This window comes from Tursiops truncatus, chromosome 3 (assembly GCF_011762595.2).
Source record: "Tursiops truncatus isolate mTurTru1 chromosome 3, mTurTru1.mat.Y, whole genome shotgun sequence".
NCBI classification, from domain to species: domain Eukaryota; kingdom Metazoa; phylum Chordata; class Mammalia; order Artiodactyla; family Delphinidae; genus Tursiops; species Tursiops truncatus.
Genome location: NC_047036.1, coordinates 101,103,738 through 101,116,661, shown reverse-complemented (window position 1 = coordinate 101,116,661; position 12,924 = coordinate 101,103,738).

Genomic DNA, 12,924 nt, shown 5'->3' with positions numbered 1-12,924 from the left:
CCTCCCAGACGCCATGAGCCTAAGGCGAGTGGTATGTAAAATGTATTTGAGAAACTGAAAACAAGAAAACCCACACCATTTACTTGAATCACTGCCATCTTCCCATTGATCCTTTTGCATCTTCACTCGTTTGTCCTTACTCAGTTTTAGAAAACAGGGCCAGCTACTTTCGGAAAGCAAGAGCGTGAGAAATAAGAAACAGGCGGGGAAGCACTTTAGAGCTTAGCCGGGAGAAGTCAGCCCTTCCTCTGATGATGCTTCATGAGCCTCGCTGTTCTTCTGAGGCCTTGGCTGTTTTGTACGTGTAGTCTCCTCAGCTTTCCTCCTGTCACAACAGTACTGGAAAGGCAAGCTCCTCACTTTGCCAAGTCGAAGATGGCCTCTGGGGCCAAGAGACCAAGCTCAGCCTATTTCTGACCACAGTCTCTCAAGCTCCACCAAGATCACCGCAGGCAGCACCTGTTCATTGCACTTGAAATGCAGCCCAACCCTCCAGCTCCTCTCACCCTGGTCACCGGACAGCTGTCACTCAAACAATGCTTCTCAGCCACCCCAGGCCTGATTTGGATTTGACCTACTGACCTCGAGGTGAAAGCCTCAACAGTCCATTACAATTCCCCGGGGCCAGTTCATTCTCCCAGAAAAGCCTCTAAATATATCCTTTCTTTTTGCAGGGAAATCAGCTATTATTATTTACAAAGGCCTCGGTGCATTTAAAACATACTGGGGCAGTTCAATCCCATAAAGATTTAATGAATAGCCATTGAGTGTAAAACAACTGCTCTTTTTTCTTTAAGTCTTAATAAGTAAAGGAAAAGAGTAATAATTAGACAAGGGGAACTGGCCCTTCAGAAACTCATATGTTCCCTTCGTTATCTCCATCACATCCACCCTTCCCCCCAAAATTCACTCTTCCATTTTTCCAAGAATCTGTAAGAATAGACAAGCCCAATCGAAGTTACCTACCTACAAATTAACAGCTATACATAATATCTAACGAGCACCTACCGTGTGCAAGTGACTCTTGGTAGGGATCTTTGGGACAATCTCCTTTGAAACTCTTCTAGCAAATGCGACCTGGTTCTAACACAGTCTTCCTTTGGTCACCAGTTTGTCGCCTAACTTAGTTGAAGCCTGTAGGCCTTAAGTTATAATCAGGATGAGGCAAGCATATTGCAGTGCATCTGTTTGAAATTAGGAACATATGCTATAGTTGATTCACATCCTGAGGGTTGGTGGGTCCTAGTGCATGTTGAGTTCCCCTGAGTGCTCCATAGTCTCTAAGAGCCAGGATGGCCCACAGGTAGCCTCATAAGTGAGGGAGCCCTGAGGCCTTCCCCGCAAGGCAGCCTGAGGAAACAAGACCCATACTCCCACAGAGGCTCTTACTGGGAACCCTGGAAGCCCATCTGCCCCTCCAGCCTACACTCTACTGCCTGGATTGGTGCCTGCCCTTTCCCTCCTCTGAGTTAGTGTGTCAGAGGATGACACAAAGTCTTGTTTTTATTGTATTATTTCTGGTGAGTCTATGTTCTCTGTGTAAGAGCCTCTCAGTTAAAACAACAAGAACAAGAACAACAAACACCTATTCTCAGTTTCCTTTTTGGAACCGGAAAACTTGTCTTTAAATCAAAATAAATAAAGACACTATGGAGGTTACTGCGGGGAAACCCAAAAGAATGTAAATTGCAGTGCCCCTGTCCTCAATGATCTTATACTGGGGAAATCTTTCAGAGACTCAACTTCCCCTCTCTAGTTCCTAGGACCTGGGGCCAGTGAGTGGCATAATATTTCAGAAGAGGAAGGCATCACTTTAGGTGAGGAGATGATCAAGCAGAGCTTCACAGACGAGATGGGCCATAAAATTTTTCTGCATTCAGGCAGGTAGAGAGGAACTGAGAAGAGGCATTCTAGTACAGGGGAGCTGCCTGAGCAAATAAACTGTCTGTACAGATAAACTGGGGGGCCAGGTGACTTTTTCCTCCATTCATGAGAATAATGATTGGCTGGCTGGCTGCCCCGTCTCCAAGGGCCAGAACTCCATTTCCTTGGGGGATCCTGCAGTCATATTCCATAGATTCAGAAAGAAGTTTTTATGAGAAGTGTCCTGACCCAATATGCTCAAGTTCAAGTCTGAAATCAACTCACAATTAAGATAACAAAAACAGTTGAGGGGTCCAAGATAAAGCCATCAACACAGCAGAAATTTCACTGGATCATGATTTGGTAAGCTTGACAATGCCATTTCCTGACTCTGGAAGATACAAGCTATGATTCTCTGAACTGCTCTTTTTAAACTGTAAAGAACTATGCAAAAATACATATATAATATACATTTATCATATATATATCATATATATATTTATCATATCATATACATCATATATATATTTATCATATATGTATAAGAGAGTGATCTAGGTCCTTCTGAAGTAAAAACTGTATAGGAAAGTGTTTTAGAATAAGCAGATATGTTTTCCAAGGATCCTTACTATGGTTAATCCCTCTTTAAAAGAAAAAAAAGGAACTACAGAAAAACGACAAGATTCTTGAGTCTCAAAGAAAAAACAATCATTTTTTTATCATTGACAAGACTGCTGGATTCTTAAATCGAACTTTTTAAAAAAGGCTATACATTCTTAGTTCATTTTTATAATACAGCAATTGACAAATGACACTGAAACCTTGATCGGAAAATTAACGTTCTAAAAATTCAGTAATTAACACTTCGGCTTTTTAAAATACTGTTAAGTTTGACCATGTTTCAGACATTTCCTTCTTGTCTGTCTACACTGGTAAGCATTTTTCATTGAAACGTATGTTTAGGCGGACAAGTATTGTATTTGGCAGCAACCTAATAGTTTAAGTATAGATTAAAATTTAATAGTACTTAATAGTTTAAGTACCATTAATACTTAATACTTTAAGTATAGATTTCAAAATCAAATGTTTGCTCTGTATGCAAATGTTTTCAAACAGCAGCATTTCTCACAATTGTTTCCTCAAAATAAATGTTTGTCTTGGAGCCAGCCAAACATTCCAGAAAACTTCTTCCATACATCCATCACTACGATTCTGCCACCTTCAAGATTTTCTATTGGTCACATTCCCTTACAGATTTCCATGGGTTGCTTTACAAGGCTACCGCCCAAAATGCTTTGTAAGAAAATGTCAAGCGTTTTCAAAATGATTTGTTCTTGGTAAAAATGGATCAGAAGCACGTGCACATTTTGCAATGTTTCATTTCATTTGCGTAGATGCCATTTTATTTGTGATTTGATTATTGGTACCATCTGTCTTCTCATTTCCAGATACAGAGTTGTGAAAGTGGGCAACACAGGCCCCTCCACTCCCTTCTCCCTGATAAAAAGGAGAGCGGATCAAGTTGGTGTGAGTCTCTGAGTGACTGTATATGTGAGTACGAAGAAAGAGAACCACTGTGATTTGTCCCGAGTCTGAGAGGGACATTAAGAAGAATCAGGGCTGACGTATCTGACTATATTACTGAGGACTCTTTCAACTTCAGGTGACAGAAATTAAATTAACTGATAACAGCTTTATAAAGGAACAATTCGATGACTTATGAAAAACCAGGTTACGGGATTTCAGCTATAAATAGATTCAGAGGTTCAAACAGCCGCATGAAGTCTCAGTCTTTCTCTTCATTTCTTGGTCTGCCTTCCTCTGTTCTAACTTGAATCTCAGGCAGCCATGTGGTTACCCCCAGAAGCTCCAAACTTACCTTATTCTTCTAAACAGCAATCCAAGGGAGAAGATCACATATTTCCCAATTGTTTCAACAAAAATTCTGGGGTTGAGTCTTAACAGGCTAATTTGAGTCGCCCAACTACCCCTGAACTAATCATTGTAATCAAAGAAGTGCAGTATGTTGACTGCCCAGGCCTGGACATTGGCCCTGACCAAACCACATAGACTGAAGTTAGGCAGGAATAGCTTTCTGAAGGAAAACCAGGGTGCTACTCCTAGAAAAGGGGGAGTGAATGCTGACAAGTCAATAGCAGATGTCCTCTCCACTAGGAAGGTTCTGCCTGCTAATACTTTCAGGTCCCTTTTGGTAAGGAGTATTACCATTGGCAAGCCCTAGGCTGCTCATAGCAAATCTCTATTCATTCACTGGACAATGGGCAGCAGTCCTTAGCCTTCCCTACCAAAGCCACCATGATTGTCTCCTAGGAGCAGAGCCTTAACTGACAATTATGGCTCCAAGAGCAAGTCATTCTGTAACACACAACAGTTGCCTGACTCAGCTCCCATTCGCAACTCTCTTCTCCCTACTCACTTTCTAGGATTGATTTAGAAGTAGCCAGTGAAATACAAGTAGAAGTCCTTGAGTGAAACTTCTAAGGAATTTTTTAAGAAGATATAGCCTCAGCTGCCATGCCCTTTAGATTTGTGACTTTTGTCTTTTGCCTCTTCCTATTTCTTCCATCCTGGAACACAAACATAATGAGTGGAGGTAAAAATTATCTTACAATGCTCAAGAAGAAAGTTACAGGCTAAAGACAGAAGAGCCAGAATATAGAAGGAGCCCTTGTGGAATCACTGAGCTACAATCCTAGCCTGGGACTATCTATTCCTAAACTTCTCTTTGAGCAAGACGAAAAACACTTTACATGCAGCCAAATGCAAAAATCAATACACAAACCTCCAAATCATCCATGTAATACCAAAAGGTTTTATTAATCAGGACACCACCTGGTGGCTCCCTATTTTTATTAATTATTCTTGCTAACTAGGTGCTAAGCTCATAGTTTCTATGCTTTAGAAAGATGTATCCTGTCAACGTAGGCAGTAGAGTCAGACAGACAGTATAGTTAGTGGATATAACACTAAATCAGAGCATTTAAATTCAAACCTAGTTCCATACTTAAATTAGCAGCTGTATGACCTTAGATAAGTTACTTAACATTTTTATGCACCCCACAGACCTCATCTGTAAATCCCTAGTGTTATCCTGAGCATTCAATGTGCTAGTCCTTGAAAAAATAGTTAGAACATAGCACTCTCTATATATCTTATAACGTACATTGTCTTTTTAAAATTTTTTTAAGATTTATGTCCACTACATTTTGGTATCATGGAGGTAACTCCAGCTAACACGTATGGCTTGGCAATGGACACACAGCATGTAGACAGAGATGGTTAATTGTTCAGTTCCTTGTCTTCTTGTCTTCCCACTTCCATAGTTTGGAGATGGTTGGCTCCAAGGACAGCTGGCAGTTCCAAAATCATGCCACCAGTTTGCTTATTCAACTCCTGTTAAAAACCAAGGCTAGGGCTTCCCTGGTGGCACAGTGGTTAAGAATCCACCTGCCAATGCAGGGCACATGGGTTCGAGCCCTGGTCCAGGAAGATCCCACATGCCACGGAGCAACTAAGCCCGTGTGCCACAACTACTGAGCCTGCACTCTAGAGCCCTCGAGCCACAACTACTGAGCCCACGTGCCACAACTACTGAAGCCCGCGTGCCTAGAGCCCGTGCTCCACAACGAGAGAAGCCACCACAATGAGAAGCCCGTGCACCGCAACGAGGAGTAGCCCCCGCTCGCTGCAACTAGAGAAAGCCCGCGCACAGCAACGAAGACCCAATGCAGCCAAAAATAAATTAAATAAATAAAAAATTAAAAAAAAAAAAAAAAAAAAAAAACCAAGGCTAATTATATTTTTACCTCTAAATGTTTTTGAATCACAGCCCTATCTATAGAGACTGTGTGTCAGGACAGTCAGTGCCATCTTCACCATATACCACATCCTTTCTCCTGCAACTTGATTCCAGTCACTTTCAAGATATTTATTCTGTTTGGGCTGATCTTTTAAATGCACATTAATTTGCTTTGGCTGAATATATCCTCTCTTTGACTGTAAGAAAAAGCTGGATATGAAATCAATAATTATGATTGAGAACATACATATTTCACACAAAAAGAAATGCCTCAGGAGAAATATATGCCATTTAGAGTCCATAAGAAGTAGGCTAAGTAGCTGGTCACTTTCTTGATCATTAGGACACTCATCTTGGAGTTAACTGGTTAACTTACCACCTCAGACCCACAACCCAAGTACATGCTGTTTGCCAGGAAAAGGACTGGGTTTCAGGATAAAGATAAATACTTTCAGCTAAAATTTATTGAGCATAGACTGTGTGCCCATTCGTGGACTAAGTGTTTTTCATGTATTATTTCATGTAATGTTCACTTTGATATGAGTTACTTTTTTTTTAATAGATCTTTAATGGAGTATAATTGCTTCATGATACTGTGTTAGTTTCTGTTGTACAACAAAGTGAATCAGCCATATGTATACATATGTCCCCATATCCCCTCCCTCTTGAGCCTCCCTCCCATCCTCCCATCCCACCCCTCTAGGTCATCACAAAGCACCAAACTGATCTCCCTGTGCTATGTGGCTGCTTCCCACTAGCTATTTTACATCCTGTAGTGTATATATGTCGATGCTACTCTCACTTCTACCCAGCTTCCCCCTCCCCCCCGTGTCCTCAAGTCCATTCTCTATGTCTACATCTTTATTCCTGCCCTGCAACTAGATTCATCAGTACCATTTTTTCCCTTAGATTCCATATATATGTGTTAGAATACAGTATTTGTTTTTCTCTTTCTGACTTACTTCACTCTGTATGACAGACTCTAGGTCCATCCACCTCACTGCAAATAACTCAATTTCGTTTCTTTTTATGGCTGAGTAATATTCCATTGTATATATGTGCCACATCTTCTTTATCCATTCATCTGTCGATGGACATTTAGGTTGGTACCATGTCCTGGCTATTGTAAATAGTGCTGCAGTGAACATTGTGGTACATGACTCTTTTTGAATTATGGTTTTCTCAGGGTATATGCCCAGTAGTGGGATTGCTGGGTCATATGGTAGTTCTATTTTTAGTCTTTTAAGGGACCTCCATACTGTTTTCCATAGTGGTTGTATCAATTTACGTTCCCACCAACAGTGCAGGAGGATTCCCTTTTCACCACACCCTGTTCAGCATTTATTGTTGCTAGATTTCTTGATAATAGCCATTCTGACCGGTGTGAATCAATACCTCATTGTAGTTTTGATTTGCATTTGTCTAATAATTAGTGATGTCTTGGTGAAATGTCTATTTAGGTCTTCCACCCATTTTTAAATTGGATTATTTGTTTTTTTGATGTTAAGCTCCATGAGCTGTTTGTATATTTTGGAGATTAATCCTTTGTCTGTTGTTTCATTTGCAAATATTTTCTCCCATTCTGAGGGTCGTCTTTTTGTCTTGTTTATGTTTCCTTTGCTGTGCAAAAGCTTTTTCTTTTTCTTTTCCTTTTTTTTTTTTTGCGGTACACGGGCCTCTCACTGTTGTGGCCTCTCCCGTTGCAGAGCACAGGCTCTGGACACGCAGGCTCAGCAGCCATGGCTCACGGGCCTAGCCGCTCCGCAGCATGTGGGATCTTCCCGGACCGGGGCACGAACCCGTGTCCCCTGCATCAGCAGGCGGACTCTCAACCACAGTGCCACCAGGGAAGCCCACATTTAGGTATTTTTGAATTTATTTTTGTGTGTGGTGTTAGGGAGTGTTCTAATTTCATTCTTTTACATGTAGCTGTCCAGTTTTCCCAGCACCACTTATTGAAGAGGCTGTCCTTTCTCCATTGTATGTTCTTGCCTCCCTTGTCGTAAATTAGGTGACCATATGTGGGTGGGTCTATCTCTGGGCATTCTATCCTGTACCATTGATCTACATTTCTGTTTTCCTGCCAGTACCATACTGTCTTGATTACTGTAGCTTTGTGGTATAGTTTGAAGTCAGGAAGCCTGACTCCGCCAACTCTTTTTCTTTCTCAAGATTACTTTGGCTATTCGGGGTATTTTATGTTTCCATACAAATTGTAAAATGTTTTGTTCTAATTCTGTGAAGAATGCCACTGGTAGTTTGATAGGGATTGCATTGAATCTGTAGATTGCTTTGGATAGTATAGTCATTTTCACAATATTGATTCTTCCAATCCAGGAACATGGTATATTTCTCCATCTGTTTATGTCATCTTTGATTTCTTTCATCAGTGTTTTATACTTTTCTGAGTACAAGTCTTTCGCCTCATTAGGCAGGTTTATTCCTAGGTATTTTATTCATTTTGTTGTGATGGTAAATGGGATTGGTTCCTTAATTTCTCTTTCTGATTTTTCATTGTTGATGTATAGGAATGCCAGAGATTTCTGTGCATTAATTTTGTATCTTGCAACCTTACCAAATTCACTGATTAGATCTAGCAGTTTTCTGGTGGCATCTTTAGGATTTTCTATGTATAGTATCATGTCATCTGCAAACAGTGACAGTTTTACTTCTTTTCCAATTTGTATTCCTTTTATTTCTTTTTCTTCTCTGATTGCTGTGGCTAGGACTTCCAAAACTATGTTGAAAAAGAGTGGCGAGAGTGGACATCCTTGTCTTGTTCCTGATCTTAGTGGAAATGCTTTCAGTTTTTCACCATTGAGTATGATGTTTGTTGTGGATTTGTCATATATGGCCTTTATTATGTTGAGGTAGTTTCCCTCTATTCCCATTTTCTGGAGAGTTTTTATCATAAATGGGTGTTGAATTTTGTCAAAAGCTTTTTCTGCATCTACTGAGACGATTGTATTGTTTTTATTCCTTAATTTGTTAATGTGGTGTATCAGATTGATTGATTTGCCTATATTGAAGAATCCTTGCATCCCTGGGATAAATCCCACTTGATCATGGTGTATGATCCTTTTAGTGTGTTGTTGGAGTCTGTTTGCTATTATTTTGTTCAGGATTTTTGCAACTATATTCATCCGTGATATTTGTCTGTAATTTTCTTTTTTTGTGATTCTTTTCTGGTTTTGGTATCAGGGTGATGGTGGCTTCATAGAATGAATTTGGGAGTGTTTCTCCCTCTCCAATTTTTTGGAAGAGTTTGAGAAGGATCAGTGTTAGCTCTTCTCTAAATGTTTGATAGAATTAACCTGTGAAGCCTTCTGGTCTTGGACTTCTGTTTGTTGGAAGATTTGTGTTTTTTACAGTTTTTTTCCTGTAATTGACTTCCAATCTCAGAGCATTGTGGTCAGAAAAGATGCTTTATACAATTTCAATTTTCTTAAATTGTCCAAGGCTTGCTTTGTGACCCAAGATGTGATCTGTCCTGGAGAATGTTCCATGTGCACTTGAGAAGAAAGTGTATTCTGCCACTTTTGGGTGGAATATTCTATAAATATCAATTAAATCTATCTGGTCTATTGTGTCATTTAAAGCTTGTGTTTCCTTATTTATTTTCTGTTAGGATGATCTGTCCATTGATGTAAGTGGTGTGTTAAAGCCCCCTACTATTATTGTGTTACTGTCGATTTCTCCTTTCATGGTTGTTAGCAGTTGCCTTATGTATTGAGGTGCTCCTATGTTGGGTGCATAAACATTTACAATTGTTATATATTCTTCTTGGATTGATCCTTTGATCATTATGTAGTGTCCTTCTTTGTCTCTTGTAATAGTCTTTAAAGTCTATTTTATTGGATACGAGTATTGCTATTCCAGCTTTCTTTTGATTTCCATTTGCATGGAATATCTTTTTCCATCCTTTCACCTTCATTCTGTATATGTCCCTAAGTCTGAAATGGGTCTCTTGTAGACAGCATATATATGTGTCTTGTTTTTGTACCCATTCAGCCAGTCTGTGTCTTTTGGTTGGGGCATTTAATCCACTTACATTCAAGGTTATTATCCATATGTATGTTCCTATTACCATTTTCTTAATTGTTTTGGGTTTGTTTTTGTGGGTCTTTTTCTTCTCTTGTGTGTCACAGCTAGGGAACTTTCTTTAGCATTTGTTGTAAAGCTGGTTCAGTGGTGCTGAATTCTCTTAGCTTTTGCTTGTCTGAAAAGCTTTTGATTTCTCTGTCAAACCTGAATGAGATCCTTGCTGGGTAGAGTAATCTTGGCCATAGGTTTTAAGTATATCCTGCCAGTCCCTTCTGGCCTGCAGTGTTTCTGCTGAAAAATCGGCTGATAACATTATGGGGATTCCTTTGTATGTTATTTGTTGTTTTTCCCTTGCTGCTTTTAATATTTTTTCTTTGAATTTAATTTTTGTTAGTTTGATTAATATGTTTCTGGTGTGTTTTTCCTAGGGTTTATCCTGTTTGGACTCTGTGTACTTCCTGGACTTCAGTGACTATTTCCTTTCCCATGTTAGGGAAGTTTTCGACTACAATCTCTTCAAATATTTTCTCACACCCTTTCTTTTTCTCTTCTTCTTCTGGGACCTTTATACTTCGAATTTTGGTGCATTTAGTGTTATCCCAGAAGTCTCTGAGATTGTCTTCAATTCTTTTCATTCTTTTTTCTTTATTCTGCTCCTCAGCAATTATTTCCACCATTTTGTCTTCTAGCTCACTTGTTCATTCTTCTGCCTCAGTTATTCTGTTATTGATTCCTTCTAGTGTATTTTTCATTTCAGTTATTGTGTTGTTCATGTCTGTTTGTTTGTTCTTTAGTTCTTCTAGATCTTTGTTAAACATTTCTTGTACTTTCTCAATCCATGCCTCCATTCTGTTTCCAAGATTCTGGATCGTCTTTATTATCATTACTCTGAATTCTTTTTCAGGTAGATTGCCTATTTCCTCTTCATTTATTTGGTCTGTAGGTTTTTACCTTGCTCCTTCATCTGTGACATATTTTTTTCCTTTTTTTTTTTTTTTTTTTGATGAGTAGGATTGTGTTCCTGTCTTACTGGTTGTCTGACCTGAGGCTTCCAACACTGGAGTTTGTAGGCTGTTGGGTAGAGCTGGGTCTTGGTGCTGAGGTGAGGAACTCCATGAGATCTCACTCCGATGAATATTCCCTGGAGTCTGAGGTTCTCTGTTAGTCCAGTGGTTCCACCATGGAGCTCCCACAGCAGGAGCTTCGGCCCAACCCCCATTGGTTCACTTGGGGGTTCCTCTCGTCTCCTTGGTTGTCAGGGTGCCCCATCAGCGGCCGGCAGGTGCCCTAGTTGTGGGGAAATGCTAACTCAGTGTCTTCCCTCACTGACCTCTTGACTCGGCCCTGATATGAGTTATTTTTTTAAGGGAAACGTTTAGTGTTTTTTTTTTTTTTTATAGTTTTACTACTTAGGAGTGCATCTCTAAATAATATACTTCATTTCACCTGTTTTTGAACTTGATGAATAGAATTATAATGAATGCTTTCTTTAGAATTTTACTCCTTTGGTCAAAATTATATTTGTAAGTTTTATCCACATTGTATGACACAGCACATCCATTTTTAACATTGCATATTGTAAGAATATACCTTACTTTATCCATTTTACTGCTGATGAACATTTGAATTGTCTTCATTATTTGGTTATTATGTCCCTATGAACATTCTTGAACCTGTATGCTTTTACATGTATGCATGAGGTTCTGTATGGTATAGACCCATAAGTGAATTTGCTGGGTCATAGGGTTTGTATATTTTAAACTTTACTAGAAAGTACCAAACTGTTTTCCAAAATAGTTACATTAATTTGTACTCCCACAGTCAAAGGTAGAGAGTTCTTGGCATACCACACTTTATGAACACTTTGAGTTGTTAGTTTTTAAAATGTTTGTCTACCTGGTGGCAATGTTTGACATTTTGATATGAGTTTGCATTTCCCTGATTACTAATGAGTTGAACACCACTGTATATGGTCATTGGCTATTTAGAGTTTCTCTTTTGTGTGGTGTCTATCAATGGCTTTTGCACTATTTTATCTTGGGTTATATTTTTTAAATCTTAATCTGCAGAGGGGTTTTCTTTTTTTCATCTCATATAGTCTATTTATGAGTTGTTTGTCAATTATATGCATTGCAGATATCTTCTCCTCTTCTGTGACTTATATATTCACTCTCTTTATGGGGTCTTAATTTTAAAATAAAATCTTAATTTTGTGTGAGCAATGTTCAATGTTTAAGAAATCTTCCCCTTTCCTGAGGTCATGAAGGTATTCTATTTTTTTCTAAAAATTGTATTTCACTTCCATTTCCAGTCAAAATGGGATAACAGGGAATGGATTTACCCTCCTGTCCAAAAGAACAGAGAAACTGAACAAAATATATAAAACAATCACTGTCAAAATATTAACATCAGGCCATGAAGGACAGTGATTCCCAAGAGGTCAAAAGCAAATGAGATGAACTCTTTGATTGCTTCAGTCTACTGCCGTGAGGCAGCTTCCAGGGCACAGCACAAGGAGGAGGAAACCACATGGAGACCAGCAGACTCCCTGAATTGAGAATATAGAGCCAAGATTCTGGGGAGTCCAAGGCAGCTAAAGTTTGCAGAACAGGGGACTCAAGAGAGAGCTAAATAGAGGAAGAACTCCAGAGAAAGAACTCCCTAGAGTTTTCAGCACAGTGCTGCTCAGTATATGCGTGTGAATCACCCCCATTTCTCCTCCCCCGAGGAAATCAATGATTCTCGTTTCTTACATACCCTTTCAGAGATATTCCACGCATATATATCCCCCCCTTTCCTCAAGTGTTATATGATATGCACTGTTATGCACCTTAGTTTTTTTAACTTAAAATATAGCTTAGAGACGTTCCATATCTGTAAATAAAGAGCTTTCTCAATTTTTTAAACAACTTTATTATCTAATCATTAATTTAAGCAGTTCTTTATTGTTGGCTACTTAAACTGTTTCAACTCTTATGTCATTATACATAATGGTGCAATTTCATACATATATCCTTTTGCAAATTCTAGTGAATATTCAGTGATATGCTGGGGCAGGCTCATCTGGGCTTGCAAGAGCCAATTATTAAAATTTCAGGAATTTGTAAAGCTGATTGACGTCAGGAGAATAGCTTGAAATTGACCATGGTGGAAGTATTCACACCATTAAAACTGGCAAAGTCTACAAGTAAAAGGAC